At 39.6% G+C, this 19816-nt stretch overlaps 1 protein-coding gene across 7 annotated transcripts in view; it reads left to right on the top strand.

The window, feature by feature from the left end:
- The window catches only part of PHF14 (PHD finger protein 14), a 302241-nt gene that overhangs the window by 158887 nt on the left and 123538 nt on the right, over window positions 1-19816 (top strand). The gene's annotated exons all lie outside the window — the stretch shown is intronic.

The raw sequence follows: 19816 nt of genomic DNA, 5'->3' as shown, positions 1-19816 counted from the left end.
TTAGGGGAACGTTACTTCGGAAACATTGATTTGATCCACTTATTGACCTGCCACACACATTTACACTTAAGATTTAGATGTAAATAAGCAACATAATCTGTTTTTCTAACACAAGAGAATTCATTTTCTTTGGTCAGGGTGAATTGCCTATGCTTTATAACAGGTCACAAAGATAAACAAACAGGCAATCTGATCAAGGTATTCCAATATTAGAGTTACAGTACTTCCCTTATGTAAAAAACATTAAATCAATTAGCTTTGGTAACATTGTTCTGAGGTAAAGTGAACGTTATTGCGAGGAACATACACATTTTAAAAAAAGTCTTAATAGTCCCCTGTCACTCCACACCATAGTAAATGCTTCTCATATGGAAGAAAGGTGAAAAGCTGTCCTGAATGCGGGTTTTAGCAAGCACAGCATTATAATCAAGAGTCTAAGCCAAGAGGGGAGTGATCAGGGAGTGAACAGCCATAGTTGCTCATATCCATTTCAATGTAGGTGTGCACACGCCACATGCACTGCCGCCAGAAAGTCTTTCCCTCAGTGGTATCTGTTGGGTTGGCTCTGGTGCCCCCTGGAGTTGCGCCCTCATAGCGCTGCTATATAGGGGCCTGCTGACCCACCACCCCCTCAGTCCCTTCTTACCACCCCTGACGGTTGCTGGAAATTCTGTTCATCTTTGCGTTCATACATGTACTCTGCTCAGTGGACTTTGTCTCTTTTTCCTGTATATAGTTCATAAAACAGTAGATATTATAGTTTTAGTGTTAGATGGTAGTAATAGAGTAGGACCCTGCTTACTGGCATTTCCTCTTCCCCGGCACTATGGCATGCCTTGGTCTCCGAGGTTTAAGCCGTGTGAGACTTGGCATAAATCCATGCCAAGAGTAGTGACCCCCACTCTCCTTGCCTTAAGTTTGTGGGGGAATCTCACCTGCGGGACAGCAACAAGATTTGTATCCAAAAGGATAGGGACCAGAGACTTGAGTTCCTCCTCATGGAGATTGCTCTTCGTCCCCTCTTGGGAGCCAAGTCGCTACTCGGTACTGAGCCCCTCCATCTTGGTTAGAAGCATGCTGGCTTCTCTGAGAGACAGGCAGCATAGCCAAGCCACTCCGGCACCAAGAAAGGACTCCTCGTCTGTGTCCCAGGACTCTTGGCATCACCAAGGATCTCCGATGCAGAGAAGATCTAACCCTCATGGGGATGCTCGGTGCCGAAGAAACAACGAAAGATGGACAGGGGACACTCCCCAATTCAGAAGTCTTCCAGTCACAAGGAAACTGGCAGAGTGAGATGCATGTCAGGCCACCCAGGCTCAATAGTTGCCAGTCTGGTACTGTCAACTCCAGCCTAGCAAGGGGAACTGTCGAGTCTGGTATCATTGGACTCTCCTCCGAGTGAGAGCCATAGGAGTGCAGTGATGGCATTTCGATCTACGCCAGAGGCATTTGAGGCAGGAAGAAACCTGCTGTTTCCCCCATCAGGTAGGAACAGGCACTGGAAACGAGAATGGCTACAGCATTGGCCACAGGTCAAAGGGAAAACCGTCAAAGGGAAAACCGGTGATGATTTTGCAGCACTAGTCACCCACCTCCTGGCACCACTCTGATACCATCTGGCACCACTCCCCCGAGGTCATTGGGAGTGACTTCTCACCATCGAATTCTGAACAAGAGTGCAACAGCTCCTGCAGGAGCCAGCAATGCTCTGACTGCTGGTACCTGATGGCTGATATGAGCCAAGGGTTTCCACCAGTGGCCTGTCCCGCACAGTGGCAGGTACCCGTTCAATGGTCTTTTTGGACCCCTAGGCTTTCCATCAGGCCCAAGCACCTCAGACAAGGAGGTTGTACTCTATCGCGTTGGAGGATAGGATTCCCCCACCTCTTTCCTCAGTGCAAAACCGGACTTCCATGTGAAGAGCAGTAAATAATTCAGGACCTTCCTTTCGAGAGCATGTCTCTCTCTTCAGAGCCGACAGACTCTTAGCTCAACAGCTTAGAGGATTTGAGAGCCACCTTAAGTCACTAGGCTTACATACCCCAGCCCAGCTGAGGAGGCACTTTAAGCCCCAGCCTTTGCCTCATTTCTACTAACCTCAGTGGAGGCAGGATTATAATAAGAGGCAGGGTAAGCGCTACAAAAGGAGGCCTCCTCCCCAGCCCTCATTGGCCCATGGGTTTTGGCCCACTAGACAATTGCCTGGGTCTTAACCGGCCTTTTGAGGGTGTGCCCAAGGACGGTGCACCAGGACAGTGTCTGGATCCATCCTCCCCTATCTTTGTGGACTGGCTGTCCCCTTTCTATTGGGTGTGGGCCCATATTACCTCAGATTGCTGGGTGCTATGCACGATAGGACTAAAATACCCTACAGTTCAGTTCTTCCCGGCCTTCCCATTCTCGCTCCCTGTCCCTCTTCAGGGACCCTTCTTACGAGCAACTTCTAATTCAGGAAGTGTGAATGCTTCTTGAAGTGGGAGCAGTAGAGGATGTTCCTCTGGAGCTAAGGGGCACGGGGTTTTACTCCTGTTATTTCCTAATCCAAAAGGCCAGTGGCGGTCTAAGACCCATCCTGGATCTGCAAAATCTCAACAGATTAATGAAGAAGTTGAAGTTCTGCATGGTCTCCTTGGCCTCCATTATCCCGTCTCTTGATCCAGGAGACTGATGTGTGTCTCTCGACTTGAAGGACACTTATTTTCACGTTTCAGTCTTCCAAAGCCACAGAAGATTCCTCCGATTCGTTGTGGGCCAGTAACACTACGAGTTCACGGTACTTCCATTCAGCCTGTCAGCAACCCCTTGGATTTTCACAAAGTGCATGGTGGTGTCATGGCTTTCCTAAGGAAACAAAGGGTTCAGGTATATCCCAACCTCAATGACTGGCTGATCAAAGGGTGGATCAGGGCCCAGGCGGAGGCAGATATACAGTTAATGTTGTCAACCTTCCAGAAGTTGATAAACATGCAAAAAACAACAATCTCTCCCTGCCAAAGGATAGAGATCATAAGGGCGGTCCTCGATTCGGTCCAGGCCCGAGCCTTCCTTCTGGAAGCCAGATTTTGGGCCCTGGACTTGATCATAGAGAGCCTCAGAAACCAACCCATCACCAAGGCAAAAAATTGCCTGAAATTCCTGGGGCATATGGCATCATGCACATATGTGGTGAAACAAGTACTTTTGCGACTCAGACTTCTTCAGACTCACACTTTTGTGGTGCTGGATCCAGGGTCAGTATGTGCACGTGTCCCATTTGCAAAACCTCAGCTGTCAATGTCTTTAGTCACCAATACTTCTGCTTGGGTTGGGGGCGGAGGGGTTTTATCTGGGGGTCTTCAGGACTCAGGACCTCTGGTCCTAGGAGGAGTTCTCGCTACACATCAATGTAACGGAACTCAGAGTAGTGCGCCTTGCCTGCCAAACGTTCCAGCCCCACCTGCAAGGCAAATGCATGTTGGTGCTTACAGACAACATGAGAGCGATATTCAATATAAATAGACACAGTGGAGTGTGCTCTTCTCACCTTTGCCAGGAAACACTTCACCTGTGGGAATTTATTCAGTCCATCTTGAGGCCTTCTATCTTCTCGGGGCACAGGACGAGTTAGCAGATCCATCTCCAATCATGAGTGATCCATTTACCCAGATGTTGTGAAGGACATTTTCCAGAGGAGTGGAACTCCCCAGATAGACTTGTTTAGAATGAGGTGCAACAGGATGTTTCTGCAGTTCTGCTCCTTCCTGAATCACAGCCCAGGCTCGCTCACAGATGTGCTCCTTCTCCCATGGAGGGACCATCTCTTCCATGCATTCCCTCCCATTCCGCTCATACACAAGGTCCTGCTGAAGGTCAGAGAGGAGGGAATGAGACTCATCCTGATAGCCCTGGTCATCAACACTGGTTCGCCACCCTTCTGGACCTCTCAGTGGAAACACCAATCACCCTACCTCTGTTTCTGGATCTCATTTCCCAGGATCACGGACGCCTACATCATCCAAACCTTGAGTCCCTCCATCTCATTTGCTACCTCTGAAGTAACAAAGGCTATCATGTATTCGATTAGAGAACACCTGGAGATGATTTCAGCTTTCTACCTAAGGTTAAACAGTAGGTTCATTTTTGCTAACACGCTCTGTAGCTGCTTCCTTAAGGGGCTGGACAGACTGTACCCACAGGTGAGCCCTGGGACCTCTGCTTGGTACTATCAAGATGCACGGGTCTCCCATTCAAGCCCCAGGCAACATGCTCTTTACTCGTCCTGGGAGGTGGCCTTCACCTCAGCCAGAAGGGTTGTGGAAATTAGGATTCTTACTTCGGTATCCCCATACATCGTCGTCTTCAAGGACAAAGTCTAGCTGCACCCTAACACAGCCTTCCTTCCAAAGGTAATTTTGCAATTCCACGGTAACTGGGACATCTTTCTTCCCGTCTTCTACTTGAAGCCTCAAGCAAATAGCCAGGAAAAGAGGCTACATTCACTAGACACCAGGCAAGCACTGATCTTCTACATAGAAAGGACTAAATTGTTTAGGAAAACTACTCAGCTTTTCGTGGCAGTGGCAGACAGGATGAGAGGTCTCCTAGTTTCGACGAAGAGGATTTAATCATGGATCACTTTATTGCATCTACACATGTTATGACCTGGTGAAAGTCCCTGCTCTGGCTCTGACAGCACATTCCACAAGGGCACAAGCTTCTTCAGACGCATTTTTGTCATAGGTTCCCATCCAGGACATTTGTAGAGAGGCAACATGGTCTTAGGACCACACCTTTGCAACTCACTCTGCCATCACTCAGCAGTCCAGAGACGATGGTGGATTTGGCAGAGCGGTACTACAGTCTGTTTGTCGTTGAACTCCGAACTCACCTCCTACATCTGCTTGGGAGTCGCCTACATTGGAATGGACATGAGCAAGCACTCAAAGAAGAACAAACGGTTACTAACCTTCCGTAACTGTTGTTCTTCAAGATGTGTTGCTCATGTCCATTCCAAAACCCAGCAAGAAGGAATTGAGGGGACAGCAGGGCGGCAGGCCTCTATATATTACGAGGGAGTGACTCCAGCAGGCACCAGAGCCAACCTGATGGATACCACTAAGGGGAAAATCTTTCTGGCAGTGGTGCACAGTGTGCACACACCTACATTGAAATGGACGTGAGTAACACATCTTGAAGAACCACTATGAATGTTAGTAATCGTTTTTTTACTGATTACCCACAGAGACGTGTTGACTTTGCTTTCAGAGCTGGCACTTTGCCTACTTTGCCAAGCTAGAGAGACTGTACAGTTATTGTCTTTGGAGAGAAATAATGGAGCTCAGCAACCAGAAAGCAGTTTTTAGTTAAATCAAGAGAGCCTCCATTAAAAGATCTCTTGGTTAACATCAATAAAAATCAGAAGGGCTTTCTTTTATTTTTATATATCTCCTCTTGAACCAGATGTTTCTGTGGCAGGATCTTCAGCTCAGGCACAACTGTTTAAATTTTTGGGGAATAAGGACATTTAATTGTATAATGGGTAACTTATCTTTCAGGGAACTAAAGTTATGGTAGAAAGTGGGAATCAATAATACATGCAAGGTAAACATTTTAGTTCCTTACAGGGTTTTGGAAACAGGATTTATTCTAGATATATTTAATTTGAATTTTGGTACCTGAAATAGAGTATATCATTGACTATATCAGTGCATTAGTGTATATGAACACCAATTAAGCTTTTGATTTAATACTTCAGCAAGTTAGAGATGCTGTGTAGAAATGTGACATAAAAGATAATAAGGTGATGGCAATGATCAAAAGTTACCCAGCAAGAAGAATAGATCGGTTTAGGAAAGTTGTTTTATGGACAGGTTTGGAGGGTGAGTGGTAGGGTTACTGAGGATACTACAATTGTGTTTTACTGGAAAAAAAAAATCAGTGAACACATTTTCTTCAGGATTCGAAGTAAAGGTGTGGAGTAGACCTAAATAATCTTCATTAAATGAAATTTAAACCCAAAGTTTCAAGGACACGAGCTAAAACATATTTGGGAGCACTACCAAACAGGTTTTCTGCCATGTAGTGAATCTACTGGGAGAGGAGCCTCAGAAAACTACCTCACTTGAAGGGAGCTTATAAGTTGTTTCTCCTACTTCATTCAGGTCACCAGAAATGGTCAGTTCTCTGACTCTGCCTTCTACCTGGGGCTCTTTGCTTTTTGTCCCCTCCCCACAGGCCTCCTTTATAGTAGTACGAATGCAAGACAGCATTTGAAAATGCAAGTTAGTAACATTTCTCTCAAATGATGGACAGTTACTTAGGGAAGTCAACAAGGATTTGTTCCAAAGCTCATAGCTGTCTGCTTCCCCGAAGGCCTGAAATACTGATATAGTCAAGGAAAGTACAACCTCAAAAGACAAGGGGGGGGGGTTCTTTTGGAGCATTCCAATCTCTTCACTGTTGAAGTCACAGTTCCTGTTGCCCTACCTCATGCTACACAGGACTCAGAGCCAATATCTACCAGTCAGTTCTGAGTAAAGCTTTTATTGTTCAAGTAAAACATCCTTTGCTGTTTGGGTTGGGGGCGGGGAGGGCGACTTGCATTCTTTGTGTCAGTATGGGAACAATCCATAGGTGAATCCTGAGTCTTAGAAATAATGTGCTGGGATTATATGAGAGAGCTCAGGCTGGTATCTCATCTGCTGCCTTAATTGGTACAGCATGGGCACAAGATCAGAAGGAAAAGGAGGCTGTTATGAGACATTTTTGAGTTAATAGCTATGCAAATAATTATTCCTGTCCATTCCCAGTCCAGTCACTGATAAGAAAGTTTTGTGTTTGTGAGTTTTACTGAAGATATTTCTCCAAATGAACAAGACCAGTCTTCAGTTTGATATGAGGAAAAACTCATCAAGTTAAACAGAAATGAGTGACCACTGAAACTGAAGAATGAGGGTACATAGTCTTGAGTATTTTGTTAGCTTTCCCTATCTGACATTTCCTCACACAGAGTGGATCACACAAATATTGGGCCATCATCACTAGTATGTTACAGAAATTTACCTAGTTTAAATTTCCATTGTTTATTTGGACATCCCACTTTACGGTTTATAAAAGATAGCTGTTAACTGGAGAATAATTAGAGAAAACACACAAGGACATCTCTGGTGGTCAGATACTGCAACATTGCCTCACTGAAAGACTCTTTTGTTCATACCAGCCTATCATCTGCCATGTACGGAGATCTGTGAAGTAGTTTAAACCTCCAGCCTTTCCATACTTTTCTCTGCAATGAAGAAGAGCAGCCTTTCAGCTGCAGTGGGACTGAAAAGATCTTATAGGTTGCAGTGATAGCCTAACAAATGCAGTGATATCCTAACAAGTGCAGTGATATCCTTACAAGTGAACAACCTTGGAGACTTAATCTTCTGCTCCTCCTTCCTAGACTTATCTTTCCTGCCAGTCAAGAGCTTCACAGTGGCCGAAATGCTGCTGAATGATGACTCCCACTACTGTCTTTAAACCTATGAAGCCATTTACTCTTAAAACAAATCTGTTTAAATAAGCCCTCACTTCTTTCATCAACCAAGGCTGAAATCATTCCTGTCCCTCCTAGCATTTCACTTAACATGTATATTAAATATAGATCATTCTTAAAACAAAGCAGTTAGGAGGTTTGCACAGCTATTAATTACAAGCTCTCTGCTGCTGTTTCACCTTTTAACATTTGCTAGGGGTTTTATTGATTGGATTGATTCCAACTTCTCAGGCAGAGTGTTTAAAAGGATGTACACGATCAGTGTGTTTTGCTTTAAGGTCCTCCGAGTCTTATGTCAGAACATCACAACATTATTGAAACTAACCCCCTATTCCTCCCTTTTAGGAGCTCTATGTTAGTTTCGAGTGTTAATACTGCTGTTCTTTGAACTGTTGTCCAGAAGCTGTTTAACATTTGGGTAGCCCCAGACTATCTTTACACTCTCCCATTGAGTTCTTCCAAATTTTTCAAAGATTGTAGGTTTAACTCACATTCTTGGATTTGAGCTATTCTTTCTGGTGACGTTGTATAGTCTTATTGTGTGTGGTTGTTCTGGAAATGTTTGTCCTTAGTATAAAATAGATCCCGTATGGCTCTCCAGATGGAAATTTAAGATAATTGTTAGCTCTGGAACGGGTAAGGGATGATCCTACTGTCATGGTGAACATTCGCTCTACCAAACTAACTTTAACCAAGTTCTGATTTCTTGGGGTAGCACTTGAGATATTGCTGAACACTTAACTGCTAATTCATCAACACAGCTGCTAATTCATCAACTCAGTCTTTCTGGTACCAAAATTGAACACTTATTTTATAAACTACAAAACAGATTCCACTATATACAGAAATATGGTGAAGTAATTTTAATATCAGGTAACAAAGAATAAACCCTTAGAAATTATAAGCTACAACTCAGGAATTACAGCATAGATCTGAGAATCAGGTTTCCTCATTTTTTTTCTTGCTGTACAACATTGGACAAGTTACTGAAGAGTCCTACATCTCAGTTTACCCATCTGTAAAAAGGATATCATGCCCTCTTCCCCCCCATGGGTTTTAAGGTTTGAATAATAGATTGTAAAAAATTACTTGAGATCCTCTGATTAAAAAGGTGACACAGAAGTGTAAATTAATTTATTATAGTGAGCTAAAAGGAAATTTTATGATAGAAAATTGACTGGCAAAAAGAATGTCTTAAGTAACTACATTTTTGTACCAAAACAGTGTGATAAAACAGAACTACCTTAAATAATTAGCTTTGCTTTAAAGTAGCATTTTGATGAAGCAAGCTTCTCTATTTAAATAGGATGCTAGTATTGTCTATATATAATACACACATGCCAAGACCTTGTTTGACTTTATTTATTAGTGCTGTCAAATTCTGTACATAAATGGTTTTATTGTTGTATGTTCCATTATCATTGAGAGGTCTCTGTCACAGTCTTTGTGTTGTACTCCTTTTTAGTCTAGTATCTCTGGTTTTGGTCCTTTCATGTATTATCCTATACTTCAGTGCTTTAAAGAAAATTAGTAGAAGAACAAGAACAGTTTTCAGTAACACGTTGATAGAGGAAAAAAATGTTCATTTGATTAGCTAAAAGGCTGGCCTGTAACATATAATCATTGCAAGTCAGGAAAGCAAATCTTTGATTAGTACAAAGTATTTGTAATTTTTACAGTTGTCTTTCTTCTTGGGAATGAGTGCTACTGAGCAATAACTAAATTTTAAGTGTAACCTTAAATTGCTTGGACAGTTGGACTATTTAATTTCCTCTGAAATTAATGTTAAGCATTTGGTGCAGATAGTTCTGGTGTAGATCTCTGAGACAATCCAGTTCTTTCTGTAAAAGAATTAATTGTTCAGACGAGAGAGTTACATATCTGCAAGTTTGATTTGATATTAACATATTAAATCCACAGGCTACCTAAGACATTAAACAGCTCAATCAATTAACAATAATTGATCATTAATGTAAATTTGGAAGACAATGGATACTTTTTAACTATCCATTAAAATCTTGATTCTCAAATCTTGATATCAAGGGTAGAATTGTTTTTAGCAAACTCCAAAAATTCTAACCGAGTAAAAGAGATTAAAAGACATGGTTTTTGAGGTCATCACTGGTGTATTTCATATAAGGAGCAAACTTAAACAAAAAAACCTTGTTGCATGCTAATTGTTTTCTTTTAAGGGTATGAATAGTTTTCTTACATTTTAAAATTGTATACTATTTATCAAGTTCATTTGTTTCCCAGGAAACTTGCTGCAGTCTGGTAATGCTTCATTATGATCTTATATGAGTCATGGATCCTGCAGAGGAATTGCCTGTTTCATAACTGTGTCCTTACCTTTTTATGAGGTCATAACTCACCAGTGCACATATGTAAAATGTTCATATTATCATATTACATAATAGCTATCCTGGGAATTTAGCCATATTCTGTAGAAATGTGGATAAATTGAAATATCAAGTGGTGGAATAAGTAATAAAATAATGTACCTTCAGTTTTTCACAGTAGTCCAAAACCAGTTACCACTGGTCTGTTGGAGTATTCCAAGTCATACACACAAAATGCTTTTATTCAGCACAAGATTACTATCTATTCTTTTCTGATTAAAAACAAAAATCTCAGTTGAACTATATGTATTGTATTTGAATATATAGTAGTAAGGCCTTTGGAGGCAAAATAGCCAGATATTCAAACTTAAATCCCTAAAGTTAGGCTTCTAAATGGGTTTCTAAGAAAGCAACCTGATTTACAGAAGTGCTGATTATCCAGCTGCTCTCAGTGAAAACTATTAAAATTACAAAAATGGCTATTGACAGTTTTGTGGGTTTTGGCACAATGGACTGCCAATATTTGGAAAGATAATATTAGGTAGGGTGTGAGAGAAGACATAAGCATGGTGTTTTGTTGTGGCCTTTAAGAAGACAGTTATTATTAAGTGTGATAATACCACAAAATTGTTGCTTAGGTTATTCCAAACAAGTGCCAGTAAAAATTTTATACCACATCATCACACATTTTCTGTATGCCACATATTTTAAGCAAATCTATTATGTACAGTGGTTAACTTCTGTAAACTTTATTGGATTTTTGTTTATATCCTCTTATAACCCTAGTGTTCCTTAGTCACCGGGATTCATAATAACTAGAGCAAAATGACTGATGCACATCTCTCTTCCAATTAAGCATTTGGTGTCTACCTGTTAGGGAACTGGCAGTCCCTTAGCTCATGTCTTGTGTGACATCACAACAGCCAACTGTTAAGCAACCTTACTAGGGATTTTTATGGTTGTTTTTGGATATACACCTCAACAAAATTAAAAATCCAGCAAAATGTCTGAAAGCCAAAGTGATTTTTAGTTGCTTTAGAAATTTTAACTATGAGCTTTTAACATAGTGGAAGCTAATTAGGTTGCTACAAGAGAAACTGTAGTAATTTCAGCCAGTATTTGCAACAAGCTGATGTGTTACAGATTACAATTACAATATTTTATTGGAGCTTGCAGATTAAGTACTTAAACTTCCTTCTTTGTAATGCTCAATAATGTAATCAATTTTCTATGTATAATTTTCAAGGATTCATGCAGTATCTTTGAACAGGTTCTCAACAGGCAGAGGTTACTGAGTATTGCATTTTGCTTTAACTTTACTTGTTTTACGATACTGTTTTCAAATTGTATTTGGATTAAAAGAACCAAGCCTTTTCTTTTATGCTAGATTTCATCTAAAGTAAATACAATTTTTTTATTCGTAATTAGTATGTTCTTCAAATTGTAATTCTCTTTTCTGCATAGCTAATAGGTAGCTGGACGATATTAAAAGCTTAGCAGTGATGAGATTTGATGGTGAAATGAATTAGTGTGCTAGCTTTTTTGCTCTGGAAACCAAAGACCAAAATTTCACATAGAGCCTAACCTGTACAGCTTTCAGAGTCAATTGACTGATATTTATGGGAGTGTTGCCTGTATAAGAAATATGGGATCAGGTCCTGAGATGACAAGAGTAGAATTTTTGTTTTTAAAGTCTCGTTTCTTTCTTCGTATAATGAGATTTGAAGAAACGGTGTCACATTTGACTCTATGCTTTAGACAGACCCAACATGGCAATATTGAGGATATTGCTAGTCAGGATTGGAAAGCTGTCTTGCACAGGTCCATCTCACAGTATTTCCGACTAAAGACAGTGCTACTAATCCCTCATGCATTTTGAAAAGCAAGCATACTATAATGATGGCTCTAGCCAACTATACCTTCCATTCGGTCCAGGTGTTGCCAGGAGAGAGATCAGTTTTGTCTTATTGTGGAAAGGGAATGAGTTTTCTTGATTGCTCATATTTGTATTTGTTCCAAATACTTTGCCGAAAGGTAGCTGTTTACATATGTAGGCCCAGAAAAAAAATGTGCACATGTGTGTTTGTGCTGCAGTGCAAGTGGCGGAAGCCTGTCTTCTGCGATCATAATATTGTGATACGATCTGGTATCTGATAAGTTTGTCTTTGCAAGAGTTTTGCTGTTTTTCACCAAGTCATATAGGTCAATTTCCCTCTTCCTTTATGCAGAAGAGCTGTTCAATGTACAGCTTGGTACTTAGCAGAGATCAGCATGAGCTGCAATGTTTGGATTTGAATCCAAACTTCTCCAAGCTCAGCAGGGTTCTAATCCAGAGTTCTGGTTTAGACCTGGCTAGAGCTTATAGACCATATAGTGAAATATGGTTCTCACCTTTGACGTTTAGAAAGCTGTTTATAAATAAATACTCAAGCATTTCTTTTGTCAAGATTGCATCTTTTCCTGGTAGTGCTAGCAAATAACATTTTAACAACTTTTTTTAAAAGGGTGGATTTATTTATTTATTTTATTTATTTCTGTAGTTTTTGCTGCCTGCCAAAGTCTGTGCTGCCATCCATACATTTATGCCTTATGGCCTGTCAGTATATTTGACAGTTGTCATCCATTCTCAAAATGGTGTGTACTTCAGGGTTATATGTTGTTTTATCTGCTACCTGTGGGGAATATATGCATCATTGTCCTATTTGTAATTTTTTTAAGTCCTGAGATCCAAACGACTTTCTGAAATGCAAAATGTAATATTGTAGCTCCTGTAATTAGTCTCTTTAATTGAAAATAAGGATGAGTTATCATGGAGCGAAGGTCATTGAATGGGACATCTCCTCAGAGTAAAGGTCACTTGTACAATGTTGATATGGAACAAAATGTAGAGAGCAGAAGTATAATAAAAACATGACAACCCAGAGGACTGATAATACTGAATTTATTTCCTGGCCCAGCTACCTTCAGTGGGTCAGGATTACAAAAGATTACTGTACTTACAAAAGATTACTATATCCTCTGATTCCAGTGGTTACTGTTAAAGATTAATTCCTTAAACAATCATCCTGGTATCAAATAACCAAATTCACCTGGCAATAAAATGAATCAGATAATGCATGATTGTAGTCAGACGTCTTGAGTCATTTGAAATTCAGCAAGCTTATCAAATAAGAGCATTTTGTAGGACAGTATCTTCATAAAACAAATGTCAAGTTCTTTATTAATTCAGATGTTTTGCTTCATTAAGCTGAGCCACTCTTACAGCAGCCATGAAACTGAAAGTTATACTTCAGAAATATATAACCACAGAATAGTCTTGTTCAGATATTAAAATACAGCAATTTTTTTAAAAGGCCTCAGGAAAATAAGTCTTTAAATGCAGTGATGCAGTAGCTGTTGTGAGTTTAATACAGCAAATATGTTATTGCCAACTCCTGCATTTCTTAATTGGGCCTCTATGCAGACAATTTTCTCAGTTAAATGCCTGTCTGCAGCATCATGTCAGCATCAGCTGACTATTGCAGTAAGTGATCTTAATGTGTGAAGCAGTGATTTCTTACAGTTCTCCAATTATTTTCCCTTTTATTTCTTCCCCTGCCCAGACCCTCTGTTATGTGATTAATTTATAATTGGTTGATCTGTGAGCTTTTTTGATGGTAGGAAACCTAAGCCATCTATATAGTGTGTGGCCCCAATTTTGTTTCAAAAAGTCTTTGCCCTCATGTTAATGTAAATAGGATGCCACATATTCATGCTGTGAGACAAAGATCCAAATTGAAGGAGTCACGAATAATAGCAGTATAGGAAGCTTCAAATAATGTTGCATCAATTTGTTTGACATTTTCTGCAGTCTATTTCATGATTAAGCATGTCTGATGGTACCAATTTACAGTAATGAAAGTGAGAATAACAAATTTATGAGAGACTGAAGTTTAATTTGAGTCTAAAATGAGAGGTATACAGGTTGACTGCCATTACAGCTTCTTGTTTCTCAGTAGAAAAATTCAGTCTTCTCTGGTTTTTGAATGTGCTTTAGTTGGCAGGGAAAGTATTGAGGGAAACCACTATATATTCTCTTCATATGGCTATCATCTTTGAGTTCACATTGTTTCCTTTTTACCTGAGGATCAATAATCTTAATATTGACTTAAAAATAAGCTACTCCTATATATGGTGCTGTCTTTCCACATGGATGGTTAACATCAACCTTTAAGTCCTCTAGCCTGGGCCATTGTAGAGCTAAATCCCAAACACAGTTGTGATTCTGCAGTATATTTCTTTCCATCACTCTGCCTCTCAGGTGTTCCAAGTGAACTGCTTGAGTAAAGGTGGACGCTATTGTTAGTAAGTGTCAGACAGCAGAAGTAGTTTTATTTAGTTTGTTGGAAGGTGATAATTTCATGTCAAATTTCAATATATGTGGAGTAATTTTGTCATAATGGTGTCAATTAAATAAATAGTTTGGATATGACTTGTTTTGAGATATTATTTTTATTGTTCATCTTTATGTTGGTATGGGGTAGTCCGTGTGGGTTTTTTGTGGGGGAAGGAGGGAACTGGGACACGAGGGATTGTAAATATTTGCTCCTTACCAGCATTTCAGCATAACTATGGTGTTTCCTTTCCCCTCTCTACAATAGGTGCACTCACTTAGGCTTATAATCATAGCAAAACTTTCCTTTTCTTGTTTCCCCTGGCAGTCCAGATTAGGTAATGTGCCAGACCAGGTATAGTTCTTGTGCTTCCCTGGAGAAGTCTGCTTTGCTAATTACAAAAATTTCACATTTAATTCTTCACGCCTTATTTTATTTTATTAGTTTCTGTGACTAGATTTTATTGTATTTGTCTTGCATCTCTCACCTGCTCCCAGGTTCACACTGTTTAAGTTTATTATTAATGAAAACCAGTACTGGCTCCTCCCGAGGAAGAACTGTGTATCTTATGAGTGAATATTTTAGTTGAAAGGATATTATTTTGTTGAAAAGTATTTTTTATAATAATGTGTAATTCCTCTAGATTGTCATATCAGTAGAAGGATATTTTGCATTTCTGATTTGCAATATATTATTTAAAACATCAAAGACTAAACTCCATACTGCATAGGAGCTCAGTATCACAGAGTATACTTCAAGTGGCAAAAACTTTCCATTATAACAACCTGTTTTTACTTGTTCACAACTTTTTTAAACAGTCACCTTTAGGCCAGAAGTTTTCCACACATGGTGTCTGGTTTAAAGTTACATTGTTCTTTGAAAAAAAAAAAAATCCCTTCAGCCATTTTTTAGTTATGGGCAGGAAGAAAATGTGATTTTCGCAGTGTAAAACAATTTTAAACACTCTTGAACAGGGCTATAGCAAAATTGGCAACAATTTGAAATTTAGCACTGACCTATTCCTCACTAAGCACTAGTGCCATGGCTTGGTTTTGTGGGAAAAGAGAGAACAAAAACAAGGGGAAAAAAATCACTTTGAGTTTTCCCAATGAATATGTAAAATTTTTAGCATAACCCAGTTTAAGCCCTGCTCCCTTGATCATGCCACTGGACATGAAATTGGAAAAATTCAGGGAGCCAATGAAATTGAAATCTTTGGTCAAGTGGCTGCAGCTTTATAACCCTTTAGTTTCAAATAGATTTAATTCCTCATGGCAAAGAACTCCATTTGGGAGGTGGCAAAATGGTAGCTTGTGTGACATCACTATTCAGGTCTTCCAGAAATACCAAAGTCATCCAACAGTTGGAGGGAAGTGAAGACCTAGTAGTCTTGACACTTGTTAAAAAGTTTTCAAATGATAATTTTTTTAAAAAGCAGAGAAAAACCCTTTGTTTGAAAAATTGTTTGTGGCTGACTTTTTTTACACGATAAAGGAAAAGAGAAGAGAAACCCCAATCTTTAAACCAACCAGAGGCCAGATAATGGTACTAGTACTCTCATGTTATATGTTTGTAGATTGCCTTGCAGAATGGGATCCCTGTCTTGTTTGGAATGGCTAGGTGAGTTCTGTAATATAAATAATTAATAGTATAGCATGTGAAAGAAATAAGAGAAAAAAATGTTTGTTTTCTTTTCCATTTAACTCTTTTACTCATTTGACAGCAGCTTGTATATAGTCAGTTTAGCTCTTTCTGTGAGGTATATCTGTGTATGTGTGAGTGTCTTTGACACTGCAAGAGGTGGAAAATACAGCTGTAAAATCACAAAAATTGCTATGTAGCACCTTAAATTAATTGTAACTCATTTTCTGAGGTTGATGAGATTTCAAATTTACAATGTCCCATTAAGATATACCATGTTATAGCAAATAGCCTGAATATATATTTTTAAATTGTTATTGGTCATTGTATTGTGATAAACATGCCAGAAGTGTCAGCTAAATTCAGTACAACTGCACCATTTTATGAAACTGACATGCGTTCTGTGGAGGAGCAGGGGTAAGAGGATCCTCTGACATGATGCCATATTAGGGAAATATACAGTAAAGAACTAAGTTGACAGTGCAAGATGGTGTAGTAACTGACTTTTACCATTGCACATAAACAGAGCAGTTATTCTAAATCATAGCATCACTTTCAGCCAGATAACCACTAAAATCACTGCACTGTGGTTTCCTGAAAATGCCATAATCTTTCAACTGCCACATTAAGCCCAGGGAGAACAACCATCAGTAGTGCTTGCACAGTTATACAGAGGGATGAGCCCTGAACCAAGTGAAAAGATGTTTTGGAAGAACAGTAACCTTTCCCATGATGTGTGCATTTTCCATTACGTTTCTGACACAAAATGCTGTGAAATGATTTAATGGTGACATTCTGTTTTGCTGACTTTCCTTTTTCTCATTAAAAAGAAACAAAAGTTAGGTTGGGAAAGCAGAGGAAAAGTGGCCAATGCATTTGAATTTTATTACGGGAATCTCCTTTCTTTAAAAATAAAAGCTTTCTAGAGCTGCATTGTTCCTACATTGGGTTTTACTGATTTTGTTTTTAATATATACTTACTCCAGGGACAATATTGAGTACCTAGTTCTTAAAGTTAATTTATGTTGTTCCTTTGCAGTAATTGCACACAAAGAAGTATGATAAATCAGGAAAGCATTCTTTCTAATTAGCAGTCACAGAGACCTTACACATCAGATATACGACAGAGCACACACACATAGTATCCCATTTCTGCTTGTCATTTCTGATGTATATTACTAGAAATGATTGTGAAATGGAGCAAAGTATGAGTAGACATAGTACTCCGAAAGGTCACTGCCTGTCACTTGGAAGAGGATAAATTTTTGTGGAGAGAGAAGACATAAAGCTACTGCACATTAATATAGTAGAGAAGCTTGTCTGCATCTAAAGTAATGCATTTAAGAGTGGTTGGACAGAAAAATTACTTAGCTAAAATGTGGCGCATGCATCCCTTGGCACCATTAGATTTTCTGTTTTAGAGCCGATGAAGAACCTGGATGCTTGTAGCACACTTTACAGCTTTATCGCTGAAAAATGCAATCAGTCCTTTCAGAAGATGTATGGAGCTTTCTTTGTACCTCATTTCATTCCCCTCCCCCTCCCATTTCTTTAATGGGTTGGATGATGTTTGTTGTCTCTGGAAAGCATTAAGTTTGTCCAAAGAGCACAGGGAAATGCTTGACTCACTGTAAGTTAACTTAGGGGTTCAGTTATCGCATAATTTCTCAACAACATCAGAATCCCTACCCTTCCACCTTCAGCGATGAGTTTGCTACATTATCAGTGCTACCTCCCCTCATCGGGGGACTTGGAACGCATTTGTTGTAGTGCACGGCTTTGTCTCTAGACCAACGGGGTAGTCCTTGGACTGCTAATCAAAACGTTCTAATTTATTTTTGGAAGAGCATCCCAGTCTACAAAATAAAAATAGGCTGGTTACATGTGTGTAATTTAAGCCTTTAGTAATACATTTTGATAGTTAAAAGGGGAAAAAATAAACAAACCCACAACTTCTAATCTCCCACCTCCACCCCCAGCAGTTTTCTGAAGCATTGATTTTTTGCAAATTCGTTTTGTGCATGGTGAGCAGGGTCAGACTGAAATAATGAAAACAATGTGGTATAGGGTAGGTTTCATAAATGTAACACACATACTGCAACATTTAAGGTACTGAAAGCCTCTAAACCGCTAAAATTTTAGTGTTGTTCAGCTATTTCATTTATATCTTTGGGGGGGAAAATTGACAGTGAACACTGAGGTTCAATATGGCACTGTGGTGATATTTTAGTGGTTATGATAGCTTCTCTAAAAATGTAAATAAAATATTCATTTTAGCTTGAGTAGGTACAAGTAGCTATAAGTATTATAAAGAAATTGTAGTGGAGTGATAGTGAACATAGTAAATTGTGTAAAAATGTTCTAATAAAAGCTAAAATAACTGAAAAAATCCTAATGGCTGGATGATACAATCTGGTTGATTTTTATCTGCCCATAATACATAAACAATAACTCCAAAGCAGTTTCTCACAAAAGGCTATTAAAAATGAAGTAGGTATGGTAGAATTTGTTTGGCAACCTTTAGCTGTTTGTTAACAGTTTAGTATGACAATAAAAGCAGCGGTGACAACACCAAAATTGCATAGCAAAAACCTTGATTGTAATTTGGTAGGAAAATATTGTTTGAATAAAAGTGTGTGTTCCAGTAACTTCAGCCAAGGTTTATGCTTGTATTTTAAAAACCTATAAATCTGAAGAGCTTCTTAAAGAGCTCTTGTAACGAGAAGTCACAAAGGGCCAGATTGCATCTACTTACATGAGTGGATTAAATCTCCCACGACCCTTGGGTAGTGTGTCGTGTGGGTGGGGGAGATGGAGAAGGAGCAGGGACTGCATACCTGGTACTCCACTTGCATCAATAAGTTGGTAAGGAGAGCACAAAGAACAGAGTGGATTGAATTGTGGCTCTGCCCGCTTTCCTCCCATGGATGCCCCTCTCTCTGTCTCTCTCTCTCTCTCTGCCTCCGAAAGGAGCAAGGGAAGAGCAGAGAAAGAATTGTGAATCTGAGTCTCAATTTCTCCCCAGGCTCCTTCTGGGATCAGGCAGCTCCATACTGTAGGCGTTGAGGAAAGGCTCACTCTAGCCCTAATTCAGTTCTCAATTTGCTAAATTAAAGTTGGAGAGAAACTCAGTTCATTCCTTAACGCTTTGGAGCTTTAGCCTTCTAAGCATTCATTGAACTCGCAGGCTTGAAAATGCAGTGACAAAGAGGGAGGACCAGCCTTTCTAGTGATACATGAGAATTCATTAATTCCTTATTAGACCACTTACTGTGTGCCTGACACTGTACAAAACACAATTTACAGTGTAAGGGCCTGATTCTGCAAATGATACTTGGTTTAGTAAGCATCATGCTCTATCATAAGTAGGTATTAAATAAATAGCATCGTGTTCAGTAATTTGCAGATTGGGTCCTAAGTAGGCACAATACAGAATATATAACTTGTTGGGTGAACCGGTGATAGAACTTAAAAGTATCTTTGTACAGTTATTTAAGAACACTTGATTAGTTGAGAGGTCTAGGGTTTTTTCAGGCATGTGAGAAGTAAATTTTAAGAGTACTCGAAGGAGGAAATGAAAGCATGGGAGACCAGGTCAGTATGGGAACTCCAGTTGCACAGTGTGTCATGAAAATTGGTGTGGGGAAAGGGAGGGTGACTGGGCAGGTGGCCTGTGCAAAGCAAAAAGACAGGTGGAGGAGTAATGAGCAGAGAGACAGGCAGCAGCTTAATTGTTTGTAGAGACTTGACATTGGGAACAAAGAGCTGAAATTTGATGTGGAGGAGCAAAAAGAACCCAGTGTGGAGAGTCTGTGCCAACATGGATTGTATTGTAAGGGGTGGGGGAAAGATTTATCTAACACCATCTTGATCAGAATGAAGTTGAGGAGGGGGAGTCTCGTGGGACTTGGGATGTGGCAAGGGACAAACAGAGCTTGAACAAA

Source organism: Lepidochelys kempii, chromosome 2, assembly GCF_965140265.1.
Source record: "Lepidochelys kempii isolate rLepKem1 chromosome 2, rLepKem1.hap2, whole genome shotgun sequence".
Lineage (NCBI taxonomy): Eukaryota > Metazoa > Chordata > Testudines > Cheloniidae > Lepidochelys > Lepidochelys kempii.
Note: the sequence above shows the minus strand (reverse complement) of the source record. Positions and strands in the feature narration are given on the sequence as shown.